At 48.2% G+C, this 10,334-nt stretch overlaps 1 protein-coding gene across 2 annotated transcripts in view; it reads right to left on the bottom strand.

Annotated features, from left to right (window-relative positions):
- The window catches only part of FAHD2A (fumarylacetoacetate hydrolase domain containing 2A), a 10,832-nt gene extending 9,761 nt beyond the window's left edge, over positions 1-1,071 (bottom strand). Inside the window, exon 1 of one of the 2 annotated variants that reach the window (XM_017519714.2) lies at positions 916-1,071. The gene's annotated coding sequence lies outside the window, so the exon portion shown is untranslated. The other variant, XM_017519715.2, reaches the window with a different exon arrangement.
- Between the last annotated feature and the right edge of the window lie 9,263 nt (positions 1,072-10,334).

The raw sequence follows: 10,334 nt of genomic DNA, 5'->3' as shown, positions 1-10,334 counted from the left end.
GCAACCTCCACCTCTCGGGTTCAAGGGATTCTCCTGCCTCAGCCTCTGGAATAGCTGGGATTACAAGCATGCGCCACCACACCCGGCTAATTTTGTATTTTTAGTAGAGACGGGGTTTCACCATGTTGGCCAGGATGGTCTCCATCTCTTGACCTCGTGATCCACCCGCCTTGGCCTCCCAAAGTGATGGGATTACAGGTGTGTGACACCAGCCCCAAGGACATTTTAACCCAGGACGTTGTGGTGAGAAGTGGCGAGCTTCCATAGGAAATCCTTAAAAATTGTGGTTAGAAGTAGGGACCTCCCACAGGGGATCCTCCAGAGGACCTAAGTGCTAACAGCCATGCGTGGGGAAACTACAGGCGCCCTCTGGCGGTTGCGTCAGGGACAAGGCTGGTTACCTACTTTCCAAGAGAACCCCGGGCCACACTGACTGCGCCCTTCCCACAAGACACACAGGCAGGTTCATTCCAACCTTACAGCAATCGCCTCAGGTAGAGCGCCCTCATTTTACAGAAGGGGACACTGACTCTCAAGGGGCGAAGTCACGTGCCCAAGGTACTCGTCAGAAAGTGGCCCTGGGGCTTCTGCAGCAACTGCTATGTTATGCAGCCCGAGCTCAATCCCAGTCCGTAAGCAAAGGGGCGGTGACCTGCGGTGGAAACAGCAGCCTCCATCTTCGAAAGCCTGAGACTGGGGTGTGCACGTCGGATCCCAAACCACAGTCCACTCGCCTGGAACCCGCGCCAGTCCCCCAGTTTCCCTATATGCCCAACTCCGTCCCTGGCAGTTAGTGAGCGCTCACTCATGTCCGTGTGGTCGGTAGCGGCCGGGGACCCGGTTTCAGTTCCGCCCTCCGTGGGAGACCCGTGCCAGGGACACTCTTCTGGCCTGACCCAGCCAGGCCCGTCCTACCTGCGCTATAGGGTTAGGGCTCGCGGGGCCGAAGGTCAAGGGCTGCGGGCGCCTGAGCACTGGCACCAGTGACCGCGGCCAGCCGGGGAACTGCAGCCGCGGTGAACCTTGGGCCACTAGGCCGGCGTACCGGAGCGAGGCGCGGTCGCGCCCCTGTGACGTCACAGGCAATGGGCAATAGCGGGGCGCCAATCCCGGAGGAGCAGGGCCAACGCAGGGCAGGGCGGTTCCGGGCGGTCCTCAGGCTGCTGGCACATCTGGGCCCCAGGCGCTTTCTCAGGAGACCCTCCCTCTCGGAGGGACCCTGCGCTTGCCCTAGCCCGAGAGTGGGCGCTGCCCGAAAGTTTTTCCCTAAACGCCTTGCTGACCTCACCCAGTGTCGGCCCTGCTCTGGGCCTGGCGCCGTTCTCATTGCTGGGGAAAGTGGTGAAGGAGACCAGGGCAGCGTGCTGGGTGGCAGAGATTTGTGGCTTCTGATTGTGACATAGGTCGTTGAGGAGGGGAGGGATGACTGCCCCTGTTTTACTTACGGGGAACTTGGGGCCAGAGCTGTTTTCCCAGGGTGACACAGGCAGTGAGTAGTGGAGCTGGCATTCCTGACGCCAAAGCCCAGCGTTTCCCAGCCTCTCTCAGCAGCCCGGCCTTCACCTGCACTGCTGGGCGCAGGTGGGGAAGTGGGGAAACGAGGCTCCGTCCCGGGCAGAGGGCAGGCACGCAGGGAGCAGCGGCTGAACTCCACAGACAGCTACAGCTAGCTCTTCAGCTGCTGGCTTTGAAGAGTGTGAGGGGCTCTGGGCAAGAGGCCCCCACATTACTCAAGGACCAGATCATCAAGGGGTTTACTTGTCCCACGAAGGAGCCTGGATCTTGTTTAAGTGCACAGGAGACCGCTGGAAGGTCCTTACCGGCGTGCCATGGCCCGACTTGTATTTGAGAAGTTTTTCTCTGGCCACCCCTGTAAGGAAGGAAGGGTGTCTGGGTGAGTGGTGCGGGTGAGAACAATGGTGGTGTGTGGCGGAGAAGGTGAGTGTCCAGAGGTGTTCAGGAGGAAGAACTGACAGCTCTGGATGACTGGAGGTGGAAGTGGGAAGGACGTCCAAGGCCGACTCCTGGGGTTCTCTAGGCGGGTAGGTGCAGGGCCATTCATGGAGACAGGGCTTCGGGAGGAGCAGTGGGTCTGGGGAGAGGATGGTGAGCTCTGTTTTGCATGGGGCATCCAAAGGGCAATTGCATGGTGGGCACTTGGAGACATGGGTCAGGAGCTTGGGACTTCAACCTGACTTGCAGAAGGAGGTCACCACAGATATAGAAATGGAACCTGTGGGGGTGGCTGTGACCAGGGGGATGGGCTGAGGAGAACCTGACACAAGCATTTCACTAAGCCATAGCTCCCAAAGACTTTCTGAAAAGGTAAGTTACAGCCTGGAAGAAAATATCTGCAAAGCATATATTTGATAAAAGACTTGTATCCGGAATATAGAAAGAACACTTAATAGATAAAACAATTGAGTTTTTTAAATGGACAAAATATTTGAACAGACTTCACCAAAGAAGATATACAGATAGAAAATTAGGACATGAAAAGATGCTCAACATGATTAATCATCAAGGATATGCAAATTACAAGCACAATGTGACACCATCTCACACCTACTAGAATGGACAAAGAAGACTGATCCTACCAAGTATTGGTAAGAGTGTGGAGGACCTGGGACTTCTTGTATACTGCTGATGGGATCATAAAATAGTACCACCACGATTGAAAACCATTTGGCAGTGTATGAAGAGAGTTAAACATACACCTACCATATGATCTAGCCATTTCACTTGTGACAATTGACAGTATTGAATTTTACCTTTGTCCTTTGCTCGTAGAAATAGTGAAAGTTAAGGAATCCCTCCACTCTGGTTCCAGAAAACACCCTACTGGAAAGAACCAGTGACTTTCCATATAACTTGGATAAGACTCCCAGATGCTCCCTTGTTTATCCATGACCAGGCCAGACGCAGACCCTCTAAATTCCCATTCTTGGCTTCATAAATGATTAGCTGGACTGCTTGTCCCCACACATCAATAAGAACACACTGCTTGTAACCAAACTTTGGTTCAGATTCTCTCCTTCTGCAGGCCCCTGAGCTTTCGCCCACCAGCAGCTTGTAGCGTTGCCCACAGCCCTCCTGAGAGTCCTCAGGGAAAGACCTGCTCGATTGTGACACTCCTGCTCAGCCCACTTTTCCATAACAGTTCTTTCTGGCCAAGTTTACTCCTCCCTATACAAGATTAGCCCCTTGCCTAACTCCTGAGACACTTGGTGATCATATGGGGAGCCCGAGAGTGGGCACACTGCAGTTTCCCTATTGCAATAATCCCCTCCACACTCCCACAACAATCCTTTAGAATTAATTCCTTACAGAATCCAGATTTTTTTTTTGTTTTATAGTAGCTACCTGAGAAATGAAAAAATATGCAACGACTTACACATGAATGTTCACAGAAGGCTTTTTATAAAATTTCTAAACTGGTAACTCAATTTTTCATTAACAGCTGAATGTGTGAACACTATATATCCACATTAGGGAATACTACTCAGCGATAAAAAGGGACAAAGTGTTGATGCAATATGGATATATAGCAAGATAGTTATTTGAAGTAAAAAGGGTAGATTAAAAATGAGTATATATGGGATTATTTCATTTGTACAGAGTATCCTTGGGGGATACCTTCAAAGACCCCTAGCGGATGCCTGAGACTGCAGACAGTGCCTAACCCTACATATGCCATGTCTTTTCCTATACATACCAGTGATCAAATTTAATTTAATTAAGATGAAGCTAATCTGGTGCCACATGGTTGCAGTCAATCACAATATGTTTCTGTTCACATCTTCCACCCGGAAATCTAATGCCTTTTCCACCTTAACTAAGCTCTTCTCACACACTGTAGCCATAACTTTTGCAGTTTGAGGTGCGACAGCAAACCTGGCACAAATTTCTTTTTCCTTCTTCACAATTTCATGGTTAGAAGATTTGTTGTTTCCATAGATCTTAGCAACCTCATTATGTGATTTTTTTTTTCTTTTTTTAAGTCAAGAGTGCAAGAAGCAAGGAGAGCAAGACGTCATGGGGAAGCTGAACAGAGGAATGATCCCCATCCCAGATAGGATGGAGCAGGACATTGCAGGATTTCATGAGGCTACACGGAAAAGCACATAATTTAAAACTTATGAATTGCTTATTTCTGCAATTTTCCATTTCATATTTTTGGGCCATGGATGACCTGAGCAACTGAAGTTTCAGGGAGCAAAATCATGGATAAGAAGGGACTACAGTACATTAGAAATGCAAATGAATGTGTAGTGACAGGAAACAGACCAGTGGTTGCTTAAAGTGGAGGTGTAGACACCTCCTTGGAGAAACTGCTTGTACCTAGGGCCAGAGATGGTGGAGAGCTTGACAACTCCAGGGTGGTAAAACAGAGATCATAAGACTGGCGGAATGGACTTTTTGTGGCTTATTATAAATTATTTAATTATAAATAAGACATAAGGCCATGCCAGGCAAAAGTCACATACCCCTACACTAAAAGAAAAATGTTCTAACTCACCAGCTGCCAGCTGCTAATTGATGCCCCCAGACTCCATTCCACAAAGCATAACTATAGGTTTGATTGAACAAGAGACTGACTTCAGTAATTTTTTCCTGATTAAGACACCACTGACCATGGGCTGGCTCTGGCCAGTTTATAGAGTCTGCACACTGAGTGCCTTTGTGTTCTTTTTTTTTTTTTTTTTTTTTTTTTTTTTTTTTTTTTTTTTTTTTTTTTTGAGACAGGGTCTGGCTCTGCTGCCCAGGCTGGAGTGCAGTGGCATGATGTTTGCTCACTGCAACCTCTGCCTCCTGAGCTCAAGCCATTCTCCCGCCTCAGCTTCCCAAGTAACTGGGACCATGGGCAAGCATCACTACACCTGGCTAATGCTCTTTTACCTTTTTGTGGGAAGAGATGGCCAGGGGCAGACCTGTGTTACTTAAATGATTACAAGCTTGCTTTGCTTTTTATGCACTGAGATTTGTGCCACGGATCATATCCAAAATATGGTGCAGTAAAATAAAAGCAGAGATCAAGGGGTAACAGGAGGCCTATGGTAAACACCATCTGAGAGCGCCTGTAACTGCGGAACACTGCAGGACTTTAGACTTTCAGGCTCCAGGCTTGCATATGGAGACCTGATGCACCTCAGCCTCTCTGCTTTTTCCTCTGAAGTGCCTGCCTTTGGTTTCTGCTAAAGGCCACATTTCCTTGCCTGTGGGATGACCAGCCTGCAGGTAGCTACCCTTTCTAAGAGATAAAGCTCTCCTGGCTAAATTTCTATATTTTGTGACTTTTTCAGCTGGCAATGTGGAAGAATAACCAGAAAGGAAATACAAGCTTTTGATCCCTGCCTTCTCCATGGCCACCCTTATGATGTGGTTGGTTTTCCTATGAATTCTTTGTCACCGCCTCAATGCACACCCAGCCAAGCAGGCAGCTTGCTCCTCTCTCTGCCTTTTCCTTGCTCTGGCTGGTGACTCACATGTTTAACAGAGAAAACAGAAGCCCTCACTTGGGGGGAATGCCCTCCATTTCCTACCCCCACTCCCTCAGGCCTTTCACACCTGCACCTGCCGTGTGCCGGCCCCCCAGATGGGGAGAGTCCCCCTTCCCAGGCCTCAGGTCCTACGTAGGAGCCACTGAACCTTGGTTGCCTTACACTGAGAATTAATCCGTATTCCTCTTGAGCAGGTCTCTGCCTATTCAGCAGGTCCTTCCCCCTCTCTCTACCTTAAACAAAACCAAGAAAAAGTCTTCTTTGGCCTGTCAGGTCTCCATCTGCAAGCCTGGAGCCTGAAAGTCTGAAGTCCTGCTTGCCCCAGCTGACATCTCCCACCCCGTGCCTGAGTTCGCCAGTGTCCCTGATCGCCCAGCGGAGCTTCCTCAGACAAGCTTCTCACCCAACCCTGCTGTCTTAACTGTTCTTATGATAATGTAAATACCTCTCATCCAATCCTGCCATTGTAACTGCATGTATACTGCTTGCCCCTACCCCCCACCACTGTAAGTGAACTTACTCTGCAACACCCCTGTCCCCCAAAAATCTACCCAAACCTATAAAACCAACTCCTATCCCACTGCCTTTTGCTAATGCCCTTTTCGGCCTTAGCCCACCTGCACCCAGGTGAATAAACAGCCATGTTGCTTACACAAAGCCTGTTTGAAAGGCTTTTTCATTCAAAGCGCATGTTTTTCAACATGGCCCCACTTCCCTCCAGCGGCCCTTCCCACATTGCTTGCCAACCTTCCTTGGAAAGTCTCCTACATGAGCTAATTCCCATATGAATCTTAGCTTGGATTTCCTTTTCTCCCATTCATTCCTCATTCTTCCTGATCTGATCTTTGCCCCAATCCTCCCAATGAAACAAGTCTTACTTAAGTCCTCAATGACATCCATGGTGCTAAGACCAAAAGACACTTTACGTCATTACCTCTCAGCACTTGTGGCCTCTCTGGGCCATTTCCCTGTGCTTTAAATACCATCTTCCTGTGGGCTTTTGCAGCAGAGGTGACTGGTTGCCCTCCAGTATTCTTTCTCCCCCTCTTCCTTAGCAGTATAACCCCATTTATGTGCTAGATACATGGCTGCCTAGAATAGAGAGACTCATTTCTCCGTCATGCTTTGAGGCTGCATGAGATCATGAGAGTAGTCTGGTTAGCAAGATCTAAATAGAAAAATTTGGGGGTTGAAGGAATTATTGAAACAGAACAAGTAGGCCCTTATTCTTCACTGTACTTATTTCTGCTGGCTGAAATGTGAATGTGATGTCTGGAGCACAAAGGGCCATCTCGGGCCTTGAGGTGACAGGCTACCGGAGCTGGGAGCTGGATCCCTGAGAATTGTTGAGCTGCCAAACAAATGCCAAACAGTGCTCTGTTGGCCTTTTATGCAAGAGAGAGAAAACAAAATCCATGGTTTTTAAAAGCTACCATTATTCTGGATCCCCATTACTTGCAGCCAAACATAGTCTCCATTGATAGGTCTTCTGTCATATCACATTGTTTTGAATTTTCCTCCTCTATCTGGGTCATTTTTCAGACTCTCTCCTCCATCCAACCTATAAATGTTAGTGCCTCTCAAAGCACAGTATTTATGTCTCTTCTCACTCAATAGGATCCCTCAGGCCACATTTTTCATGCTTGATGGTTTAATTATCAACTACAGAAAGAAGACTCACGTGTATAACTTCATAAACTCAACTGTCTATCAGACACTTCCATTTTTTTTTTTAAATAAAAATTTTTTATTTTAATTTTTAAAATTTATTTCAAATCATTATCTTTTTTTCAGTTCTACGTCTCATTAATGGATTGTCTCGAGGGCCCAGCCGCACCCCTGTCTCCTGGAGGCTTCTGGGAGTGGCTGCAGGCCGGGCAGAAGCAGGCGCCCCGGGTGAGTCCACAGTACCTGGAGCCTCCCTGTCCTTGGATCAGGCCATCTCCTCGGGACCCCAGGGCTCTTCGTTATCCTCACCCCACTGTTGTACCAAACTGGCAACATCACCCTTCAATTCACCACGCTTTGCTTTAATTTGCCAAAACATCATGAAGATGATCGTTTTAACGGTAAATGTATTACAATCAAATAGGATAAACTCCTTTCCATGAGACAGAGTTTCTTTTTTTTTTTTTTCCGTGAAAACAGATGTTTTTCCATTTATTTAGATCTTCTTTAATTCTTTAATAATGTTTTATCACTTTCTTTTTTTTTTTCCCCATTTATTTATTTTATTGCATTTTAGGTTTTGGGGTACATGTGAAGAACATGCAAAATTGTTGCATAGGAACACACGTGGCAGTGTGATTTGCTGCCTTCCTCCCCATCACCTACATCTGGCATTTCTCCCCCTGCTATCCCCCCCCACCTCCCCCCCCCCACCGTCCCTCCCCTGTTTCCCCCCAACTGACCCCAGTGTGTAGTGCTCCCCTCCCTGTGTCCATGTGCTCTCATCATTCAACACCCACCTATGAGTGAGAACATGCGGTGTTTGATCTTCTGCTCCTCTGTCAGTTTGCTGAGAATGATGGTTTCCAGGTTCATCCATGTCCCCACAAAGGACCCAAACTCATCGTTTTTGATGGCTGCATAATATTCCATGGTGTATATGTGCCACATTTTCCCTATCCAGTCTATCGTCGATGGGCATTTGGGTTGGTTCCAGGTCCTTGCTATTGTAAACAGTGCTGCAATGAATATTCGTGTACACGTGTCCTTATAGTAGAACGATTTGTAATGACACTTCCATTTTGATGTCTCAAAGGCCCACAAACTCAACATGAACTCATGATTTTTCCACATCAAATGTGGTCCTCTTCTGTATCTCAGAGGTTGTCATGGCATCCTCCAGCCATTCATCTGGGCAGCCCCCAAACCAGAATTCTGTCTTTGGCCTTTCCTCACCTTCACTCCCATTTGCTTCTTCTTATCTTGGCAACTTTACCTCCCCACATCGTCTAAACCAATAGACTTCCCACTATCCCAGGCCAAGACGCAAATGGATCCTGCCTGGCTGCACTCCCACTATGGCCTTGGTGTTGATTTACAAACATGTCCTCAAATTATTTGACATGCCTTCCATGTCCATAGCCTTTACTGTGGGTGGAACCTAGCAATTCACTTCTGATGAGTAGAGTATGGGGGAAGGACCCTGCATTCCTTCCACTACCAGCCTGTCAGCCTGCTTGGCTGCTGCAACAAATACCATAGCCTGGGGGGCTTAAACAGCAGCCATTTGTCTCCTCATTTCTGGAGGCCAGGTGCCTGAGATCATGGTGTCGGTGGGCTGGGTTCTTCTGAGGCCTCCCTCCTTGGCTTGCAGAGGTGGCTGTCTCCCGGTTGCCTCTGCACATGGTTGTCCCTCTGTGCACATATGGCGCTTGTGTTTCTTTATGTGTCCTAGTCTCCTTTCCTTGTAAAGATGCCAATCTGGTTGGGTAAGGGCCCACCGTAGAGCCCTCATTTTAATTGAATTACCTCTTTAAAGGCCCTATCACCAAATCCAGTCACGTTCTGAGGTACTGGGTTAGGACTTCAACATGTGGATGAGGAGGGGCGCATGCAGTCCATCACAACTAGATTCTAATTGGTGACCCAGCTTCTTACTGGCCCTCAGGACAGTGCATCAGTCTGGGCCTGATCAGGAGAGAGAAATCACACAGGAACTGGAACAGACTGAGTTTAATACAAGGAAGTAGCAACTATGACACGGGATTGGAGCCATGAGGGATTGGCTGGTAAGAAGTAAAGAGAACTCTAAGGACTAAGGAAGGACCAGATACAAGGAGCAGCCAAGTTGGGTGCAGTGGTTTACACCTGTAATACCAGCCCTTTGGAGGCCAAGGCAGGAGGATCACTTGGGCCCAGGAGTTTGAGACCAGCCTGGGAAACATAATGAGACCCTGTCTCTACAAGAAAAAATTTAAAAGCATAGCCAGTAGCATGGGACCTGTGGTCCTAGCTACTCAGGAGGCTGAGTTGGGAGGATTGCTTGAGCTAGGGAGGTTGAGGCTGCAGTGAGCCGTGATCATGCCACTATACTCCAGCCTGGGCAACAGAGGGAGACCCTGTCTCAAAAAAAAAAAAAAAAGGCAGCCAAATTCCTAAGATCCAAGGAAGCACCAAGGAAGAAGCTCCCACCCCACAGACCATGAGATCCAGACCTTGCTAGAGACAACAGAGAGGGTGCTGTAGTTTTGTGCTGGTGAAACTCTCTGAAATCTTGCATCCATTATGGCAACCATATTCCTCTTGGAAGCAAATTTTACCTTTGGATATCAGAACCCATCACTGCAGCCACTGGATCAACCCTCTTGTTTTACCTGTTGATTCAGTGGCATAAGGAACCCAAAGTGACCAGGAAGCAGCCTTAACTTCTCTGTCTTCTGGTGGAGGCACTCTCCCTTTGAGTACTAATGTCTCCAGGCCAGCAAAGCTCAAAGTGGCCAGGATGGGAAACAAAACTGCTGTGAGTGAGTTATTAAATGTACTAGTGAAAGAAGCACTCTCACTTCTTATAGTCCATAGACAATCCTGGGCAGGGAAGTTGAAACCCTCTAGAATATAAGTCCTGTTGGGCAAAACCTCTGCCCCTTCCATGATGGAGGTGGTCCAGTGTAACCAACCTGCCACCAGGTGGCTAGCTAGTTTCCATGGGGAATGGTGCCATAGCAGGGACTTGACATTGGTCTCTGTTGTTGGCAGACTGAGTCTGAGCAGTGGCGTTAGCCAGGTCCACCTTGGGAAGGGGAAATCCATGTAGTTGAGACCACTCATAGACCCCATTCCTGCCACCATTCTTTCCACCATCTCTTACTCCAGACAGCCAAATAT

This window comes from Cebus imitator, unplaced genomic scaffold (genome assembly GCF_001604975.1).
Source record: "Cebus imitator isolate Cc_AM_T3 unplaced genomic scaffold, Cebus_imitator-1.0 Scaffold770, whole genome shotgun sequence".
Taxonomy (NCBI): domain Eukaryota; kingdom Metazoa; phylum Chordata; class Mammalia; order Primates; family Cebidae; genus Cebus; species Cebus imitator.
The sequence above is the reverse complement of the archived record's forward strand: the minus strand, read 5'-3'. Positions and strand labels throughout refer to the sequence as shown.